This window comes from Atractosteus spatula, chromosome 7, assembly GCF_055471065.1.
Source record: "Atractosteus spatula isolate fAtrSpa1 chromosome 7, fAtrSpa1.hap1, whole genome shotgun sequence".
NCBI classification, from domain to species: Eukaryota; Metazoa; Chordata; class Actinopteri; order Semionotiformes; family Lepisosteidae; genus Atractosteus; species Atractosteus spatula.
Window position 1 is genome coordinate 59,194,936 of NC_142712.1, and position 23,165 is coordinate 59,218,100.

The 23,165-nt window shown below is 42.2% G+C and overlaps 1 protein-coding gene across 2 annotated transcripts in view; it reads right to left on the minus strand.

Annotated features, from left to right (window-relative positions):
- Nucleotides 1–23,165, minus strand: part of cskl (c-src tyrosine kinase-like) — a 78,907-nt gene that overhangs the window by 32,396 nt on the left and 23,346 nt on the right. Inside the window, exon 2 of one of the 2 annotated variants that reach the window (XM_088921233.1) lies at nucleotides 12,995–13,071. The exons of the other annotated variant lie outside the window; for it this stretch is intronic. The gene's annotated coding sequence lies outside the window, so the exon portion shown is untranslated. The remainder of the gene's footprint in view (nucleotides 1–12,994; nucleotides 13,072–23,165) is intronic. 2 annotated transcript variants of the gene reach the window in all.

A 23,165-nucleotide genomic window follows, 5' to 3' on the forward strand; every position in this document is an offset into this window, starting at 1 on the left:
ACAGAACTGAAACACTTTGACTATATAGAGAACTAAAAGTTTACGTTTATGCAACAAAGTTCAACATCTGGTTTTGTTCATAGCATAATTATCAATTTTGCATTTTAACACTTTGCCAAGTGAAATCTTAATCTCTTAATGGAGCCAGGGCATCAGTGATTTTAAAACAGATGACCTAAAAGACTAAATAAGGCGACATAAAAGAGACTGTACTATATTACCCATTTCAGGAAGGCATCTACAGTAAATTTTTCACATGAAAGGTGCTGCTGTCAATCAGATGGAAAGGTTTCTCATGCTTGTTATCTCCAGTCTCGCGCAGACAGCGCCAGCTCCACGGTAACATTCTCTGAGCATAAAGAGAGTGTTAAAACCATCCTTCAAACACAGATATGCACTGAAAATAATTTGAACTACATATTTTAAAACAATATATTTCTCCCCTAAATGTTTTTGTAATGAATACTGATAAAGCACGAGACAGAATAAAACACTTTATATTTAGGTAACATTATAATATGGAATAATAGGGAAAATAGCTTTGCACATTCCACTCTGCCTCTTGTTTATACACCGTTCCCAGACAAGCACAGAAGGCTCATCAAAACTGCTGAGGAGAATCACTAGACGGCTCCAATTCATTCAGGAGATTCTGGCCTCTAAAACTTCATGAAAGCAAGTGGCCCTTCTCCATCGCAAATCAATTACAAAATAAAATGCAATTGTTTCATCATTAAAATTAATGCAGAGGGCAACTGCAGTTACACGCCAGTTGTCAAAAAAGAAACTTTTGTTTTAAAGACCCCTTTTCCATGCACAAAACATGCCAATGCAAATCCACATCTGTTAGCCAACTCTTACTAACATTTGGCTGCATCTTACTGCCAAGCTTACACAATGGTTTGTTTCTAATGATTTGCAGGGTTTAGACTCTGAGACTGTAAACACAATTGAAGTTGCTCTGACAAATTCCTGAGTACTGAGTCCAGCGCAGGAAATACTACCTTGAGGGAGTTGGCAGTGTAGTTTCGAAAACCAGGCTGGAGGAGTTCAGTCTACGTATTTTGTTTCGTCCTTGGCAAACTGAGCCCACAGTGAGGTATTTTCCCACAGATGGTGCTAAGCATACTTCACTGTTGCTCATGACTAAAATGCCCCTGTGCTCTTTTAAAAACCAGCTTTGTTCATTCATGTCATTTGCCTACGCGCACAAGGTTGTAAACCAAACTTTGCAAATAAACGGGCATGCAAACTTAGCAAAAAGCACAATAGGATATTACATGTAAATAACATTTGCAATTTGCAAGCTGCTCTATATGGCCTCAGTGTAATAATACAGTTTATAGGTTTATAGGTTTTCCTCTTGTTGTAATGGGGTGAAGACAGCTGACACACTGTAAAGCTCAAACCTTCATGGGAAAGACCGGTGCTGGGGCTGCAGACAAGAACTCACAGCCTCCACAGCTCCATCCAGCTGAGCCCTGGCTGTCTCATGAGCCCGGGAGCTGCTGCTGAATCCCATCTCTGGGATGCTGGGCCAGGTCCCCGAGCTACGGTTGGCATAGCAACCTCCCTGTTACATAACAGCCTCTCCCCACTGATAATAATTAACTTCATTACCATCGTCACCGTGGGACAGCTCTGCTCTGCAAGGGCTTCACATTTTCCCTCTCCCTGCATGGAAGGCAAAATCTATCAGCTTCACAGAGGCCACCGCATTATACACAGGAGCACTGGAGCCTCAGCCAAAATCCAGCAGGGACCAAATTGCAATACATCTATTCCTGAACAAAGTGTATTTGACGTCCTGGTCTCCTCACTGCCCATTTATGCCGACTCTCAGCATTATTCTGTACTCTGCCTTTGCATAATTTCTGTTAACCCTGAACTTCTCTCTGTGCTTTTTTAATACAAAGCAATTTCATTCCTGAAAAGAAAAAGAAAACAGAAATCACGAGACTGACTAGATGCAAAGCAGAATTAGCTGGTGAAAGATGGCATCTTTTCTCACAGGCCTGATATATGTGCTACTTCACATTGACCCTAAAACCTTCGGTTCTGTTCACAGCCGACAATCCCACGTCAGAGACTGACCCCTAATTCCTGGTGAAAACCAACACCAGACACATGGGGGAAAAGTACCCTGAAAAAAATAATGCTTAAAGACCTATTTCACATCATATCCTGTGGGAGACAGATTATCCAGCTAATGAAAAGCAATGATGGCACTACAAAAAACAAAGCTTTAAACAACCAACGTTTAAACCTAACTATTTTCGAGAGCCCTACAGAGGTACTGGGATGTTTTAAGTAGCGCTTGCTATTAACAGAGACAATTGTATTTTCTGATACAGTTATGTCATTGAATCATGTCACTGTTCTCAAACTAGCTTCATCACTGAACCAAAATCAGAACAAGTAGCATTATGAAAAATATTTCTTCAGTGTGGAAATTAAAACACTCAAGTTTTCAAAAGCCAAAAATGGAAGCTCATCGGGCAGAATGAAACAATAAAATGTGTAGTGTAGCTGGAGCACAGTATCTGGCACGAGAGAATGGCTGTATGGAACTCCCAGTAATACACCACACATTTGAAGCACAGTGAGAGAACGCAATACAAGAATAATACAAGATGTTAAAGCTTCCCCTTTAAAAAGTAAAAAGTGTGGACATTTTTTCACTAGCATTGAGATTTTTCTGTGTGCAGGGAGTAAGTTGTGTGTTTGAAAGGCTCAGGAGGCTTCTCTTGCCTTGTTCCTGGTCACCACCCAGAGCAGACAGCAGGCCAGCTGCAAGCATCTCTCCTCAGTCCTGTCAGTCCCCAAGCACAGCACTGCTCTGCACAGGGTGTGAAGGACACGCCAAGGTGGTGACATCACAGGCACAGCTGCTTCGACTGTGAGCAGTAAAACTGTGAGCAAGCCTTAGTCATTCTTCACAAATATTCAGAGAAAGCACTGCTTTTCCAACTATTACTTCCAAAACTTCACAAAAAGAGTTGATCATAAACACGCACTATTGGTTTGCTCATCATAGGTCTATGAGACATCGGTTTGAAAAAACGCGGTTGTTGTAATGATATTTTCCACGAAAGCTCTAGCATACGGACCATTTTTTATTATTAATTTAAATCTACAAAGAACACTGGCAAACGCTGTCTGCCTCTTCCACTGCATTCCTTAAACAGGCCCAGCTTAGCTCAGAGAATTTCAGAGCTTTCAGAGAATCACCGCTGTAAAGGGAAGGAGCCAGGCCCCCTGGCTGACAGTGAAAGGGTGTGGTCGCTAGCTCAGGAAGATAAAAGTCATCCCTGTGGCTGACGGCATGTTGAAAAATACTCAGAAAGGCTATTAGCACTTTGCAGCAATTACACACATTAGACTGGGGGTGGGGAGATGGAAAACCAAAAAGAGATGGCAAGTTAACAGGAAGCTATTGTGAGATAATCAAGTTAACTACTGTGAGTCTGGCACAATAATCCTGCACTCTGATTCGGTCAGTTTAGGGAAGCTAAAAATTAAAGCTCATTACAGTCACTCTGCTTTGTCAGAAATTTTCAAAACTGCAGTGATTTACTTTCACTATTTCTTCCTCTTATTTATGCATTACTAAGGATACCTGTTTAAAAATAGTCCGATTCTTAAAACTATAGTACGCAGACAAGTCTCCAGGGGGGTAGTGGAGGTGCTGTATGTGGAAATGGAAGTCTGCAAGAACAAGTGCTCACTCTTTGCCCGAGCTAAGTACCATGAGTCACTGGCAATTGGAGACATAACCACCTGGCTTCCTGATTTCCTTAGAAGGATGCAAGGCTGGACCTGATCAGTACAAGGATGACAGACCTCTAAGAAGGAAAAACATGAGGTTGTAAGGTGTATTGGTGGACTAGTGAGTGGCACGGAGTTCACTTTGGCAGAGGTGGTGATGGACGAGGTTAACAGGCTAGGATGTCACTTCTGAGTCATGCCAAAACGGTGCTGAATTTCTTACTAATCAAGTTGCATTATACTGCTTGATGAAGCAACTACACAGCACTTATTCAATTCAGGGCCCGGCTTTTAATCTGCCACTAAAACAGGGGTAATCCAGGTGGTAAGGCTATAAAACTTGCCAGTTTTAAAAGCTAAACGCAACCCTGCACACCTCGGGGCACAAGCGAATGAGCCTGCTGTAAACACACACCGTCTCTGCCTCCAGAAATAATACAGAACAGTTCTGCTAGCCACAATGTGCTTGTATGACCTTATTTTACTGAATCAAGTTTCCACAGTGATCCTCCAGTGTGGTTCTGCTGACGTCTTTGCTACCATGTTATTAACAACTACAGTATATAGCTCAAGCATAAAGATATTTAGCAATAACTGTTTAAGGACACAGCCATCTTCTTAAACTTTTACCAAGAAACATATACACTCTAAGTATTATTGCAACAATCGCAATTGCATAATTATTACATCTGAGTACATTTATACAAAACCTGTTAATTAGTAAACACGATAAAGGCTTTGGAGAATCGGGATCCAGATATGCAACTCTTGGTAGTGTACAGCACAAGCTGATATATATCCAGGTGCCACCCATTTAAGCAGTTAAACCAGCATAACCAAGCTAATAGAACGTAGATTCACATGCAGTTCAGTACTTGGCCCTAATGAGATGAATGAACAGAAAAGATCAAGTAATATTACTTCAGTACTGTCTGCTCACATAGCTAGAACCTTATGCAACTGTGACACTGGCCCTGATAAAGACTCAGCATGGCTTAATACCAGCAGAAAATGGCACGCATCCCTGCCCTGAAGAAACGAGAGCTCTGCGCTGACAGAGAAGGAAACCATCTCCAGTTAAACCCTGAGCTCAGAGACACGATCTTGAAAGTGATAGGAGAAGCAGAAGGTCTGTGCCAGGACCAGTCTTCCCAAACACAGGATTTCTCTTCATTTCTCCCACATCCTCACCCCTTCCTCCGGTTGGAGAAGGATTCCTTCACACAGTCCTTCAGGCATTTCGAAACTGCCCCTTTAACCAGGATGTCAATGTTTTGTAAACACTGGGCATGGCCATTTGAAAGACACCAAATCTGATGTACAGTTGGAGCAGCTCTACAAATTGTATCATTACAGAACAAACATTTCTGTAACACGCTTTGCGCCTGGGGATATTTCCATTTTTCACATCTTGGTAAATTCGGAAGTCTAGACCAGAGCTAGTCCTCCGGGCTGCTGGAGATCTAACCTCGGCCACAGCTGCTGGAGGAGTGGGCCTACATTCTGTTAATACATCACTTTGGATGCTACAGACTCATCTGTCACTATTGGTTTGGAGAAAAACGGTTCTTTGCAGCCCAAAGACAAAACTCAGCACTGAACAGCAGGATCCGGAGAGCTGACCTTATGCAAGTGTGATAGACTTTGCTTAAGAATGATAAACTACACTAAACAGCTGTGGCTTCATAATACATTGTTTTTGAAGCGACCAGATGACTCTCTATATCCAGGGTGAGCTTAAGCACAACATGGATAGTAAAAGTCTTTATTTCAAAAGGAATTAAACCAAATTACTAATTTCTCTACTGGCTAGTTGACCTTTTTCAATGTAGGTTAAAGGATTTCCATGAAAAGGAAATGCCTGTAATCAATGGAAACATTCAATCTGCACTGCTGCAGAACAAAGATACACACATAATTTCAAGGAAACTGAGTGTATTTAGAACATGAAGATGCAACCAATGTCACTGATGTCATGGATATTTATTATTAACATAGCTCACTCTTACACTTCTCAGAATGGATACACATTACCGAAGCACTGTCAGTGAACAAAACCATACTGCCCATCTTCAAAACAAAATTTTATTCTGTGAGCTTTTTAATGCTGTTTGTTCAAAAATAGCCCCGATTCGCTGAGCAATTAGTTTACTGCGCTTGTGAACTGCTAGAGCGTTATGAGTGACCCTGTCCAGCACTGAACAGGTCAAGAGTGGTGTAGCACACAGCTATCAAGCATCTCTGCTCCTCACAGTCCACTGCCCAAGAATCACACAGAGCTGCACTGTGTGTCTCAGGAGCATTCAGCTCTCATGCAGCAGATAGTAAAAACTCAGAGCCCCCTTCACAATCACTTCCTCTGCTATCCAGGCTGTAAAGGTCACTTTTTATACAATTCAATTAACGTCGGCTGGCATAAGTAATTCTTTCCTGTCCTGGTGAACGGGGAGTGCAGTAAGCGGACTTGCAGGTCTCTGCGATGCGGAGATACGTTCGGAGAGAGACACCCGAAGAGGGGTGGAACAGGCCGGGTAAGTCCACCTGTGCAGGCCACTGAGGGCTTTATAATCAGTCAAGGCCCAAGGAGACTTTGTGTAATTCCACGTATGATTCCCTGAACAGATATTTATTGACTGAAATAAAACATTTTGTAACTAAATCAAAATATATTCAATCAAAACTGAAGAACTTCTGGGTGATAACTGATTTTGACCCTCATGTGCAGAATGCTGTAAAAACATGATTTTTCTATCTCAGAAATATTAACAGACTAAGATGTAGTCTTTCACTGCAAAAAAAGCAGATCACCACATTCATCTTTTCTAAAACCGATTACTGCAATGCCCTGTTCGCAGGAGTGTCTAAACCCACACCGAACAAATTCCACTACATTCTGCAGCCAGAATCCTGACCAGGTCGCGTGCAAGTGATCACATTACTCCCATCTTGCAGTCCTTGCACTGGCTTGCTATCAGGTTGTGTTGACTTCAAAATCATCTGCTATAAGGTGCTATATGGCTGAGCACCTCAGTACCGATCTGACTTAGAATCTCTCTATTCCTCATCTCACAAACTTTGTTTGTCTGACTCTGGTCTTCTACATATCCCCCAAACTTGTTTACATTCTATATGTGACAGGGCATTCACCTGCTGCACCCCCAGGCTCTGGAATTCTTTCCCTAAGGATATCAGAGAGCTTTTCCTTTCAGAAAGGCTTTTATTTAATTAGTGTCTGTGTCAACTCCATTTGCTAATGACCTTGTATCTTCTGCGGCACATCTAACTGCTTGTGTTTCATACGTGCTTATTTTGTAAGCTACTGCTGCAGGGTGTCAAGCTCCACAGGACTTACTGGCAAGTTATTGCCTGGCACAACGCGGAGGCTGCTGTTGCAGGCAGACTAAAAGGGTGCATCTGGGTCAGTCATCTAGCGCCAAACTTCAGCCCGTAAACATCGAAAACAAGGTGTCCAGTCTGTACTCAGACATCTACACTCCATAAGGTTCTACAAGGTTAGAATAATGCTGTCCTCTTTCCTTCTCCATTCCCTGCTGAGACATTACCAAGCATACCCTGTTACCTGAAACCAAATTTTGAAAAAGCTTTATCATTGTGTATACTTAATTTAATTTACTGCATAAATTAAATTAAGTTATTTACTAAATTAACTGATTCACCCACGGTGCGACAGGGAGCGCTACAGGAGGTCATTCTTGCCTTCTGCCATAAGACTGTACAACGCATCCACCTTGCGTCTGGGCAGAGGCAACATTGACAGTGACCTGTTTCTGGACTGAACGCATCTACACATCTACTGCTACATCTGTTCTCTTTCTTTTCTTGTTTACAACCATTTTTGTGCAATATATGCCAGGGACCCGTGCAATACATTTATATTTATATCTATATTTACATCTATATTTATATTCATATGTGTGATACGATTTTTCTGCGTACTGTTCTGTTCTAGTTTGTTCTTTGTGTGTCCGGACTGTGAGTAACTCTTGTAGTGCACCCCTCACTGTACTGATTGTACTGTATGTATTGTATTATTATTATTGTATCATTCATTACACTGTGGCTGTGTTGTCTGTGTAAAGCTGCTGTTGCACTGCAATTTCCCTCACGGGATCAATAAAGTATCTATCTATAACTGGTTTCTTCTTTTCAAATGCTACTACTTATATTTATGTATTTTTATTTTGTACTTAAGACTATAAAAATAGATGTGCTTTTTGTCTTACTTGGAGTAAATCAGAACATGAACAACTGGAGAGATGGGTAACTGCAGTTTATCCTCTCACAACTTTGTATGCTGGGAATGGGGATGGACTGCAAGGCTTCATGAATGTCTGTATGCATGTGTTTGCTTCCTTCCCTTCAGTCTTTTACTGTTGTTTAAATACATGACTCCACATACAATTTGAAGTGGGTGTTGTCATCCTCTGGGATGCTGTTACCCCCAGACCCTCAGGAAAGCCCCCCAGTACAAGAGCACACGGCAGCGTCACCACCAGGCCCTCGGGACGTCCCTGAGCCAGTGGCGTGGGCCTGCGCCAGGCGCCACCTCCCTTCCAGTGCTGAGAATGAGCACGACGCTCACGGCACCTGGGCTGCAGAGAAATAGGCTGCCGAAATTCAAAACAACTCCATAAAAATCAGTTCCAGTACATGACCTCATTCGGGTCAGCTGAGGTTAGTGGTTGTCCTCTGTTTCGATATTAAGTGGGGGGGGCGTTCATTTCGCTGCCTCTGCAGGTACTACCTTCCATTGTTATCTGCAGTACATTTGTGGTCCTAAAACAACTCGCATGTACGACAACTTCCTCTACTTCTGTGTGCCTAAAGCACTCAGCAGAACATCTGTCCCTCTCCCTGTGAGGGGAAGCCCTGAAGCTCTGCATGATATTTCTCAAACTCATTAAGCACTTCTACTGTCTTTGCCATCTGCCTCACAGTCGTTTTTTTGTGTGCTTATAAGCACGTCTCCTTTCATTCCTCTTGTACCACTTAAGTTTGAGCATTTTTGAGTTATTTTTTCCTTGGAAACTTTCCGGCAAGGTTTCGTACTCCAGGACCAGAGGACGCCCCGCATGTCCATGGACTAGGAAGTTCTGACACTGCACCACTGCTAGAGCACTGCAGAGCTCTAATGATGAAGTCCTTGTGACAAGACAGGTAGCACAGGAGGTCAGGACCCTCCATATGCTGTGCCTTTGTGTTTCAGCGCATAGCTGTGTGTGAACGATGCAGCCAGTGTGTGCAGAACACTATCTGAACAGACATCAGAAAGAGTTCAGAAAGCACGTTTCTGCTTTGTATTAAGAGTTGTTAAAAAGGTGATTGCGTCATGTTTACTGTACATACTGTATTAGATGTCACATTATTCAGATGTAACAAAGTGGAAATAACCACAATTTTAATTACAAAAAGGTATACATTTGTTTAAAATCAATCAATGAAACCTGATAACATGGTTAAGAGAAATTCCAATCCTCTAACTCAGTGGTTCTCAAACTTTTTGGACCAAGTACCACCCCTAATCCAACCAAAGCATCCAAGTACCACCTACAAGTCAACATCTCATAGGAACCCCAGAAATTCTCAATGACCAAGATGAGCGCGAGTGCACACACACTCACACATACATATAATAAATATTATAATAATAAACTTCGTAGCGCCTTTAAAGGTGGCTTCTCAAAGTGTTTTACAGAAAAAAAAACAGTAACAACAACAAATTAAAATAATAAAAAAGCACCATTTCAGTGAGAGTGGTGAGCCTGTTTAGTCGAGCAAAGCAGATGTGAATTAATTTTTCGAGCCTTGATACAATTCACAACAGAGTCTAACAGATTTTAAATCGTCAGGCATTTTCTTGACGGCAAAGGTCTCGCGGTGGATGTTGCAATGCGTCCATTAATTTCTGGAGTAACCTCTCTAATTCGTGCAACTACACCGTTATGTCGGCTTGTGGTTGCTCTAGCACAGTCTGTACAAACTCTGACACATTTTATCCAGTCAATCTCTTCGATAAATTCATTCAGAAGCTGAAATATGTGCTCTTCTGTAGTTCCTGTTGGTAGCAGCTTACAGAACAGAAAGTCCTCATGGGACGTACCCTCAAACCTGTATCTAACGTAAACGAGCAAATTGGCCAAATCGACTACAGACTCATCTAATTGCAGTGAAAAACATCTGCTCATCTTAACGCGCTCTATCAGCGTACTTTCGATATAATACTTAATTTCAATAATTCTATTAATGACTGTGTCTTTCAGGGGGGGTGCAGCAGGTCGAGCTGTTCTGCACCTTTTTCTCCACACCTAATAGTGTGGCTTACCTGCTTTAGCAATCCGCAAGTCTGCATTTTTCCGCGTTTCCGTTTTTATTTCCGTATTTAAGTTTTTATTTCATGCGCGTGGGAGCGAAACACAGAGACGCTCGGTGTATTTTTCTCAAATTAACTTAGAACAGTTCTTAAATATTTTTCTGTTATCTATCACGCTTTCCTGTGCTCACAAGATTACCAGCGTTCGTAGCACGTATTTCTATGCATTCCTGTGTTTACAACGTTGGCATTGTTCCAAAATCACGCACATTCTCCTACCTCCCTATTTGCTGGAGCTACAGTAGCTTTTTTTAAATACATTTGGTCACTTGCGTCCATAGCACGCATTCCTATAGATTGGTATGGAATTACAGAGTATCTCTTGTGTCCACTGAAGTATTAGCGCGCACTGTATCGTAGTACGTAGGCTGCGTATTCGACACGTCTTAAAATACAAAATATGAAAACCCGTCCCGATTTTTCAGCACACACAACACAGTTCCAGGGTCATTTGGCGTACCACCTGGCGGCACTCTGCGTACCACTGCAGGTATGCGTACCACAGTTTGAGAACCACTGCTCTAACTGTAGTAGATGGATCAGTTTCCCTATTTTTTGTTCCCAGAATGTTCATCACTAAATATAATTTTTTGCAGCTGGTCTTCAGTTTCAGGATTCACCCTGGTGGTTGTCTTTTTAACTCCTTCTGGAAAACACCATTAGAGTAATATACTTCCTACAGCTGTATCAGGGATGATGCCAAAGAAAGATCAGGAACTTGGCAAATTCTCTCATTGCAAAATATTCCAACACACCTATTTTGAAACTGCCTTTAATCTGAAATTATTAATCTTTTCATTTTAAATTCTCCAGACCAGCAATATTTTTCGTAACGTTGCAACCAAAATTGTAGCCAATATTCTAAATGAGGTCTAAATAGTGTTTTATATAATATTATCACCACACCCTTGGTTGAATTTGAACTATATATATATACAAATGTTCTGTTTGTATTTTAATGCACCTTGATATATTGTCTAGAAAAAATATTTTTACATACATTTAAGATCAAAGTCTTTTTACCCAAGTAGCTTCTTCAAGCTCAGCATTTTCTATTTTATATGCTGTGGTTAGTCTTGGGACCTGAGCTGAGCTGAGCTGGTGTCTACACCCCTCCGGCCCCCCGCTGATCCACTGTGCAGCTGGCGCCGCGTGTCGCCCAGGGCGGCTGCAGTTTGGGGGAGAGGGGCATCTTCTGTAGGGGAGATGCTTTGAAATCCTTTGAAAGCATTTCATAAACGGAAGGAATATTTATTTTTTCAATTAAACCTTATTTGCCAGAATCTTGTCCAGTCTTGAATTTTGTCTAAATATTTTTTTAATTCCCTTTTAAATTTACAGCATGTTTTCTAATCCTCCAATTTTGGTCAATTGAAAGATCTGAAAGATCACTACGTTGACAATGACACCAGAGTGCAGATCACTGAGATAAATTAGGGAGAGCAGAGGGCCTAATATACAGTAGATTCCTGTTGGTAATCTACTAACTATAGCTCCCCAGTTTGAGTATTCCACAGATTGTCTTTTATCCACTGATCTAACCAAATTCATCCAACAACTTAAATGTCTGCTGCCTGCAATTCAATTGATCTTTGAGGAACTTCATGAGAGCTGAACCCAGTATCTGCAGCTGTAGCTATAGAAAGTTTACAAGCACTTCTACATGTAGTCCACCCTGACTTGCATATGCAAACAAAACAAAGAAATTGGTTGTACATTACAGTCACCAGCGATACAGTAACAGTAAGCAAAACAAGTTCTTCAACATTATGTTAAACACATTGTCCAGCTAACTTCCCTCATCCTTGCCTACTGCTCTCTCCATCTTCAAGCCCCTTCCCTTCTCCTCCCTCTATACCTCCTCTAGGCTTATGGCTACATGCCTCACTCCTCTCCCTCAGCACAGATCCTCTGGGCAAGATCTCTACCTTCGAACCCCGTGCCCAGCACTGCTGTACATGACACCACCAACAGCAGCAGACCAGATCACATCACAAGCACTCGAATTCAATGCAATCCTGCGCCACACTTTTTTACTTGCTAAGCTGCATTCCTGCTTTAATGATCCTCTGTATCCTTAAAGCTGTAGCCTCCATGTTTGTTAAACCAATCTACTTAGTACAATGCATTAGATAGATAGATAGATAGATAGATAGATAGATAGATAGATACTTTATTGATCCCGTGAGGGAAATTGCAGTGCAACAGCAGCTTAACACACACAACACAGCCACAGTGTAACGAATTATATAATAATAGTACAATACATACAATACAATACAAGAGTTACTCACAGTCCGGACGCACAAGAACAAACTAGAACAGAACAGTACACAGAAAATCGTATCACACTCATATCACACATATGAATATAAATATAGATGTAACTATAGATATAAATATAAATGTATTGCACAGGTCCCTGGCATATATTGCACAAAAGTGGTTGTAAACGGGAAAAAGAAAAAGAAAAAGAAAGAGAACAGATGTAGCAGTAGATGTGTAGATGCGTTTAGTCCAGAAACAGGTCACTGTCGATGTTGCCTCTGCCAAGACGCAAGGTGGATGCGTTGTACAGTCTTATGGCAGACGGCAAGAATGACCTCCTGTAGCGCTCCCTGTCGCACCGTGGATGAATCAGTCTTAAGCTACGATTAAGCTACTGTACAAAATCCGGTAAGATTAGAATCCGTTTTTATTAACATGAAATCAAACATCCTAAATAAAGTAATAAAGAATGATCCTAGAAACTGGTTTTTATTTTGTGAATTTGAAGCGCTATGCGTGATGTTTAACCGGATGTGGAAACTGATCTTGCCTCACTCCGGAACTGACCTGGGAAGACAGGAGCCACACCCACAAGTCCGCGGAGGAGAGACTGCCAGGCGCACTGCCGCTGCTCACTCCACAGTCTGGAAGGGGAAACGCACAGTGTCAGTCAGGAGACATGCAGAAAGCAGCACCAGTTAAATACAGAACACTCCTGCTGGCCAGTCTGGGACGTCCTGCAGCATGGCGCAGTGATCGCCCAGGCCACTGGCTCTCAGTCTGCTCCTGCAGCACTCCTGTGTCCACTGGATTGTCTTCCAGCTGAGCCCAGGAGACACTTCACACAAAGCGTTGCGGGAGAGTGGAACAAGCTACCTAGCCATGCAGTTGAAGCCGTCTGGATGAGACCATTGGATCAATTAATGACTGACTCTACCATATGGGTCCGATGGGCCGAGTGGCTCCTGTCGATCGCAACCGTTGTAATGTCCTTATGCGCCATCCCTGACCACTCTCATTGCACCCAGTGGGCTGGAGCTGCGCCTTTAGTTAAGGTGAAGTAGTGCAAGAAGGAAATAATTCTGCAATGCTTTTTCTTTATTGTCGACCTCACGAATGCCTCTTAATTTATTTTCATTTTTTATCTTACTTCTTAATTAGCTAACATTCAAATCATGAACAACATCGTCTTTATCCAATAGAGTCTCAGCTTTCAGATTGACTTCTTTTAATGACATGTCATGTATTTTCGTACGACACACTGTATGCACTGAGCCAATAACCTTCAGCTGAGCTGCACATGGAGGTTTCAGTCCACTGATGTTCCTTAAGGGTGCAGAGAAAAAATACGAAATAAACAGTAAACCAGTTCCATGATTGGGTTATATGCAAATATACAATAATCTAACATTTAATGTGCGCATTTGCACAACCTGAGCAGGCAAGGATTAATAACATTATTACAATAATAAGCTGCACTAAAAAGTTCGACTTGCGGCCATGTTCAACACAAATCATGAAAACACCAAAAGCAAATCCTGCGGTATGGTATTTTGTTATTTTTTCGGGGGGCGAAGAGAAGTGGATTATTTAAAGTGGATTAGTTTCGGTATTTAAGTTTCATCTCTTCTGGGCCAGGATGACTGTGAACCCAGGAGCAGGACTCCTCTTTCCTTTCTTTGGTCTGGAAATGAAGAGGCCAGACCTGCCAGCAACATCCAAAGGTTCGTTCGATTCCTTATTTAGCATAAACACAACCAGTATCTCAACGCAATCGTTCTGGTTTCTTTTGGTGCAGAACCTGCACTTTAAAAAAATAAATCTTTAATTTCCAGCACGTCTTTTTAATTGTGGTTTTGCTCGATGTCACCTGGAAATTTCAGTCTCCCCGGGAGCTGCCGTGGTCCCTTCCAGCTGTAACGTCTACGTCACTCAGAGAGCACTTCCCTCTGAACCGAGCGAAATTCTCAAGCATCCATTTCTGGTGCAATTACTGTTCAGTCCTCCCTTGTGACCTCCCCACAAGGGAGTTGTTTCAGAAAGAAAATGCAACCCTTTAACTGTGCATAGACAAGTTATACAATCTGAGGCAGAACACACCGCAGTGCTGGGGGAAATCCTGCACATGGTTCTGCAACATCATGTAATAATTAAGATCCTTTATGGTCCTGGTCAATATTACACAAATGAAGGGGATCCGAGCAACAGGTTCTGTGAGAAAGAGTCTTCTATTTGGCATCCTGTAAGACTGTTATATGCTTAGAATTTTGATAGGGAATTTAATTTGAAATTTAAGTATTTAGGAAAGTATTTGTGGAACCCCATTTGAAAAGGACTGGTCAGGATTGAAAACTAATTAACAGGGTCCTTAAATAACACATGGAAGTAATTTAGAAAACTGAACTCCATAGCTGAGTTAAACATTATACTTTCTGGCTTAGAGTACCTCATCTTCATGAGTGAGTATCGGATATTTATTTTCAACCAACAGTGGCTATCTTGTAAGCGTGTACTTTCTTGCCGCAGTAACCAAACAAGACTTTTTCAGGTTGCAGGTTATTGTGAACTCTAGCATGAGAGCCCGCAGAACTTCAGTAGGATGTTCAGTAGCATCCCGCACAATTCTTACATAGGATCCTCTGAGATCTTATAGTGCCGAGTAAGATGATCGTCCAGAACATAATTTCTTCTTCAGATAGGCTTTTACTTAATTGTTTACTACATCTGCCCCTTTGTATCTTCTACCACACTCAAAACCCTTGTTTTTTTATTGTACTTACTCTTATCCGATTTCAGTTTTTTCTTTTCAAGTTCAATACTTGATAAAAATTAGTTGCATGAAATTTGTTTTTTTGCTTTCCTTGCAGTAAAATGCTAAAGTGCTTTGAGAAGCTACTTTTAAAGGTGTTATATAACAAAGTTTATTATTTCTTTATATTATTTATTATTTCTTACATGATATATTTGCTTAATCAAAACCAGTCTTTTCTTAAATAACCAAAAGGGTTTATATTTAACACTTATTTTAGATGCAACAGTGTATCATGTAAAAAAAAAGAATCATTAAGAAGCAGCATATGTGAAATAAGAATATTACTTAGCACAATGAAGGGGATAATGGAAATCAAGTGGTTATATATTTGGTGAAAAGTAAACAAGGCTGAGTTTGTACAGCTATGTCCTATATAACAGTCAGAAGTTTAGTGAGTATGGCCTTAATGGAAATGCATTGTGCTACGATCAGGACAGTTTTCAGAGGACCTGAGAAAAGAGTAGCTGATGCTCATCAGGCTGCAGAGGATAACAAAACATTTCTAAAAATATGGGGCTCCACTGTCAGACAGATTAGTCTACAAAGAGAAAATTCTAAAGACCATGGTGACTCTCTCCAGGACTGGTCATCCTGCCAAGATCTTCCCACAGGCAAAAATAAAAGTCATCCAGGAAGTTACAAAGAACCCCAGAGCAACATTTAAGGATCTGCAGGCCTCTCTCACTGCAGCTGTCCGTGTTCATGCCTCAACTATCAGGAAAATGCTGAACAGGAATGTTTTTCATGAGAGGAAAACCACAGTGCTCACACACGAGTTTATTCCCTCTTTCCCACAGGCCGGGCCACAGTGCTCATTCCACCTGAGACAGCTCGCTGGTCAGGCCAGCTCCTGGAGGTGGGACTCGCCATCCCCAGCAGCGCTCGGCTAGCCAGAGTCAGGCCAGCGATGTCAGAAGCGTACAGCCTCCCCGGCCGAATCATGTAGGAACTCCCTTGTGTCCCTTTGTATTAATGAGGAGCTCCTTTGCAGAACAGTGCTTAAACCTATCTTGCAAGTAGGCAGCACACACCTCTTCTAAGTAACCAGAAGGAAGCAAATATATTTGCTTTCCTGTAACTCTAACACAGCAAACACTAAAATACAGGATCCTTAATGTGAACATTTAAAGTAAAATTTCTTAAACCAGAGTAAGCAAAACTAAAGAAACTCCCCTTAATCCAGATATGGAATAAAAATAAGACACCAGCCTCTTTTTCTGCAAAATATACTGTTTGCTCACTCAGTTCCCTTTACCGTAAATACAGCTTTTTAATATCCTATCATATCATCTGTGCCAGCGACGTCTGTATCTTTGTAAGTCAACCAACAGGCAACATCTGCACCTTCCGCTCCAGAGCTCTGTGCTGCTGCCGTTTGCAGAGTGACTTGTCCGCCAGAAGTGATTCTAAAAGAGTTCGCAAAATCCAATGGCTAGAACTGCCCCGCGCAACGAGACGTTAATGGATTAAAGGTTCCTTGTTTCAGATCAAGACTTCTTGCAAGTCCACATCCTCTTTCATATGTAACAAGAGGTTTAAGCCTCCTTGCAGTTTTTTCAGCTCAGTGTACGTCATGCTTTGATTTATTTGTACTAATGTTATAGATTAAGGGAATTGTGACAGATACAAATTACAGAGGAAGCAGCAGCAGTCACACCTGACAAACATAAGACACCTGGGAAATAAATTAACAGGAAGGTAAGAATACTCTCCTTCAACACAACTAATGATAAGAAAAATTGAGCTATTAGATTTCTATAGCGCTTTTTACTCCAAAGGATCCAAAAAGCATTTCACATATAGTTGGTCTACATGCTTCACGTGCAGACTGTCTTCCGCTGAAGCGCCCCTAACCTGAGTGACTCACGGCAGCCGCTCTGCGCCAGCAGCCCAGGGGGAGCAGCGGGAAGCTGCTGCACTGGGTGAAGGGGGAACGGCAGGGAGGCCAGACTGTGCAATTCAGTGATAGCGTCCCTCTGACAAACTGTGCCACAGGCGCCACAATGGCCCAGTAAGTCAGGACCTCTGTTTAACATCTCGTCCGCTGTGACACGGTGTCCCGTCAAATCACTCCGGAGGTAACACTCTTCCAACCCAAGCACACACAAGCACCACCGGATTTTCCACAACAAACAGGTATATCCGCATTTTCTTTCATGTCTCAAAATGCTTTTCGTCGCTCCATCCAGACAGCGAGATATTTCATCCACAGCACAGCATGACCAGACAGGCTCAGAGCAATCCCAGCCCAGGGCCATTATCTAGATTCTGCCACTCCTTCAGAACGAGCCCTGTAAATCAGCCTACTGACACGCTGCAGAGCTTCGGGGATTCTCAGATCAAGGTCGAGTCGCTCACAGCCAAGGGATGGGGGCTACAGGCCGGTTCCTCCTTCTCACGAGGCCTGTCTAGGTGAGTCCCAGAAACAAAGGTGCACTTTTAACCTCTAGCCTACAAGTGTAAATGCTTACTACAGCTGTGCAATACATTGGAAACATTGACACAGATGGTATACAATACCATACATCATTTTAATTCAGTTTAATTTGTAATTATTTGTACCTTCAAGATTATTGAAATTGTACTGGCCACAGCCCATGGCCCATAGGTTTTTAAACACTCTTCTATCTCATCGCATCCATAATGAAATGTGTGCTAATAAAGACTCATTAAACTACAGTTCTCTGTTTCTCACCAGTCTGGGATGGGCACTTACTCTGGCACTGAGCTTGGTGCTGCTATGAACAGGGCAGCAGACAGGGGGCAGTTACATAGCCCCAAGGGAAAGACTGGCATCATGCGAGAGAACTGCAGGGTTGCAAGGCTGAGAAACGTTATGTTCCTATTGTAACTTCTAGATGAGCTTGTAAAGGTGGGTCTGATGGTCAGGTACACAGAACTAGTACAATAGATATAGCATATACCTGTATGAAGCAGAAGGTAATAACCAGAAAAATATTTGTGACAACAAATCATAGACAAAACACAGTACAGATTTAGATTATATAAATATTAAATTTTAAATATTAAAATCTTAGCAATTCCAAAGGTAACTGCTTTTACCTACAGCTCAGTAAATCTTCTTTTAGAATATTGCATATTGAATTTGTTCAACCTGAATAGAAAAGTTATTGCTGCTCCAGAATCTGTCCAGACAAGAGGAACCTTATACTTTCTGGGCTTAAGGGAATGTCCTACATGGTCAGACTGAAGGAACTGAACCTGTCCAGTCTTGAGCGGAGAAGATTACAAGGGGAACCAATACAATTACACACAATTCTCAAAGGCACTGACAAAGTCAACCCAGAGGACTTCTTCAGAATGGACAGTGAAACACGATCCAGAAGTCACAAGTGGAAACTACATGATAACTGTATTGCCACGACTACATTGCTGTACTGCTACAGTCACACTGGGCACCCACATACAGTGCCATACACATGCCTGCCGGACTCAATGAACACATGGGACTGCAGCAGGCTAGAGGGGAAGAAAAAACTGCTGTAAAAACATTCACTTTCACAACAGACTGTTTCAATCAGTATGGAGTGAGAGTCACAGTGGAACACAATCCCAATGGAGATCTTGAAAAAACAAGAAGTATGAGCAGAAATTAAAGGAATAAGAGAGAAAGAAACAGATTGCATGAACCTAAAAAAAAACTGAATGAACAGTCACAAAAACTCTTTCATTAGGGAATCTAGTACTGTGCTGCCTAGGGGCAGCCATGTTCATTCTAGACTGTATTTTGACTGCAGTCTTCCCCTGTAGTCCTCCACAAGTGCCGTGACAATTTGAAGCTTGGAGCAATGTGCTTGTGGGAATGTAAGATCAAGACCCTTTCCATCCACATTTTCTGTAGGGGTTCCACAGGGTCTACAAAAGTCCTGTGGCACCCGTGCTTCAAAGATCAGCCATTTCTTATCAACCGGAATAATAATAATCATCTCAACTTGGGCAAGATCACATAAAATATCAGGGTGATAACTGCCATGTGCTACTCATGAAAAAGGCTTCACCATAAAACAAATCACCCAATAACAGTGTTTCAGTGGTTAGAAAACACATTATATACCAAGTAAAAAACACTTCCTTTGCGTATTAACCTACAACAACCCACCACATTTCTCAGCCTCTGCAGAGTTCTCATTTCATTTCAAAGAACCTTCATTCGGACTCAGGAAGATGAGGGTCTGAATTCATAAAAGCAGCCAAGCTTTTATAATATAGCTACAGCAAACGTATCTTATAAATGATTGAAACAGATATTAAAACCCACCTTTTTAAAATACTTCCTAATATATAAGCACTGTTTGACAATACCTTTACTGAAAAAAAACTTTAAAAAATGCAGTGATATACAATTGGAAGGTGCCGATGATTGCACTTATCTACATTATTTTAAGTGAGCCAAAATGACAGGAGATTAAAGTCACTTGTATAACTTATGAAAGCACTTGAGATCCATCCCGCTGCACAATGCAAAATTTGTTCTCCACCTGCTGAAAGCTAACAGGAAATGGATCAGGACTTGTATGAATTAAAAATTTCAATAAAGTGAAAAAAAGTGTTGCAAACATACATTTAAGAATCGAATTTAAATGCATGAATAATTCCGAACTGAAAGCTATTTAGGGACATTTAAAACGTCATCCAACAAAAAATTAACCTGCTCTGAAATGAGGCAGAAGACAGCAGGCACTCCACAGAGCTGGGACACTTCTTAAGGCGTTAGGCATTCTCAAATTCTCATCACTGCAATTCACCCATTGAAGATAAATAATCCATGCATGCAGGCAAAGACAAGCTGCATTCATTTTAATCCATGCATACATTAGAAGGAAGGCACACACTGAGGGAGAGGGACCACACAGGCTGGAGTTTTAAATAGAACTAAGGGGAGAGAGGAGGGGAATGTAGAGAATTCATGCTGAAGGATTACGATTCTTTCATCCCTGATTCCAAGAGCGCTGCTGGGATATAAAGCCAGAAGCATGACGGGAGAATGGAACATTCCCATGTCCGAGAGAAGAACCAAGATCGGAGCGCGAGGAAGGGCTCGAGAGGAAGAGGAAGAGTGAGAATGGAACCCAGAGATTGAGAAGCTGAAGTTCACAAGACAATTCAAAATGTCAGCAACCCAGAAGGGTAATAAAAGGAGTATCTTAGGTCTAAAAGAGAAAAGAGCAGAATGGGGTGTTGTAGGTGTGACAAAGCTACAGTAAGAATGGAGCGTTTATGTAAGGAAGAAGGAAAAATGCACAGCTCTCGGCGTTGAGGACGGTGCTGAGCAGAGCCGAGAAGAGAGCTGTACTGCTGCGGAAGGGAAGGAGTGGCTTTGGTTTCAGAGAGCGGAGGGTGGAGTGTTTCAGCACTGGAACCAAGAGCGGAGGAGCTGAGGTCACTGTCTCGCCATCAGGAAAGCTGTTCTAGCTTTCACTCCACATCAGCACATGCTTCCTACGGATAATTCAATCATTTGTGTGACTGACACGAAACTGAGGGGGATCAAATAGCATTATTGTCACAGGCTTTCTGAACTTTCATTAAGTTGCACTTTTTCAATAACCACTTTCTTGGAGCTGAAATAATTAGGCCCATGAAGAAATAATAAACCGTGGGTGTGTTTGATACAGTGAGACTCCCACATGGGACCAGAAATCTGAAGTCGGTGAACCATTATGACATGATTAGTGGCTACAGGGAAATAGCAACGTGTGGACCAGACCGAGGGTAAACTGAAAAGAGTGCTCAGTTTGATTAATGTATCCGCAAATATGCAATTCAACAAAGTGTATTAAAAACCCATGAGAGACTGCGGGGAACTATTAAAAAATAATTCTGAGAACAGTTTGACTGAGGCATTGATTAGCCTACAACAAATACCAAAAGATACAAAGTGACCCAGAAAGTGAGAGGACAGGGGTAGCCCAAATCTATGAAGCTGGCAGTGCTGGAAAACTGATAATGGAGTGTTTCCTGATTCATACTGTATAGAGAGGATATACCCCAGATGAAATGTCCTCAAAAGTTATGCGCTTGAGAAACAATACAGTAATAGCCAGAGGTAGGCAGACAGTGTCAGTGAGTGCAGATGACCAGGGTTAAAGACCTGTGAATGAGGCTGCTGGAGCCTTCAGTATAGCTAGACCCTGTGCAGAGCTGGCTGCCAGAAACTCATGGCGAGACTTACAGTAGCTCTGACAGGCAACATAAATAATTAAAAGCTCCTGAGGCAGCTGCTCTGTACAGTAATGCACTAAATAATTAATAACACACAGACACTGCCATTAGAGCTATCTGCTCCACTGTCACTGAGATGAAGCCAGAGCCAGCCAGCTCACAGCTCATTCTGCAATGTGAGAGGAGTGCCGAGCACAGCGAGCAGGTGCTTCTCAGCTTCCAGAACCCTGGACAGTGCCAGGGAGCCGAGACGGGATGCATAGTTCACGCACTCTCGATTTGCGGTTGTGAACAAGACACTTGGCAACAGCGTGGAGTGGCAGAGATCTGGACGCACGACTGAAGGTGTGTGTGCTCAGGCCACCAGTGAGGATACTGCTGATGCAACCTTGAGCAGGATGCTTGATGCTGACTGCTCCACTCGAAGCAGCAGAATAAATGTGTGCCTGCAGTTGGAAAGGTGAATCAGCAATGGAATAGCTTCCCATGCAGAACAAGACCTCCTAATTCCACAAAACAGGCAACCTATTGGCCAGGTGACTCGTGAAGGCATTTTCACTTCTAATAAAAAATGAGGGTGCCTTCAGTGATGGTTGTTAAAGGTTCTCCCCTTAAAACAAAATGCTAAACACTAAGTATCAATTTCCCTTTTTAATATCCTTTGTTGCCAGTATAAGACTTTCTCCTGATGCACAGTGTTGAGTGATTCCTTACAACCATGCAAGTGTGTCGATCCGCACCACAGCCCCAATCCACTGATGTCACAAGCCTCAGTCTCTGCAATGACCTGCTCTGAGTAAGAAGAACAGTGTTTGAGTAATGCTTCATTTTAGAGAAGATTTGCACATTGGCTAGTGTGTTGAAAATTAAGTTCTGCTGCATGACTGGTACTTAGAGATTAATCGGTATGAAAATGGAACAAGAAGAACATTAATGCACACAGTCAGTAATGTTTGCCAATGCAGAGCTCTCTCTTCGCCTATTGATGATGGATTACCTGACAGCGGGCCCAGAGATCATACTGGGTGATAAAGGCCTGTGAGCAGAGCACTGCCATGGTGTGTGCCTGAAGAGGAATGGTTGAAAGATGCATTTTCATATTTCTAAATTATTCTGCATGACAGAATACAATAATTGTATATACAATATTTGTTTAAGATCATCTATGATCCCTGATGCATAATTTGTGTTTACAGCTATGAATCAGACCTGCGGTGAGGCTCTGCAAGGCAAAAAACAAACAATGTTTTCCTGCTGGCGTCCATAAAGGCAGCATGAAAAGGGCCCAGGACGCTGTGAAACGTGTGCCAGTCACGGGGTCCGAATCCCTGAGCTGGCACTGAGCTGGCACTGTCTGACATCCTGTTCAGACACTGGAGAGCTGCATGCTGCTGCAGCAGAACCAGCAACAGGAAACGCTGACATTTTGAACAGGACCTGAAAAAATCACAAAAGTCAATCAAGCAAACAATACAGTAGTAGGGCTATCCATTACCCTACTATCCTTACTGTCACCCTTCAATAAACTCCCTGGTGTCCATACCCTGAGTCTGCCCCCCTCCTTATACCATGCTTCTGGCAGGGAATTTAAGGAAGAGGAGACGTAAACCACTACACGCTGGCCTCTCCAGCTCACCGCTGTGGGAAGGCAGAATAAAGCCTTGACTTCACACTTCCCTTCAAACTGGAAGCAGAGAGAACAGCGTGAACCTCAAACACCTATTTCCTCAACATCTGTGTTCC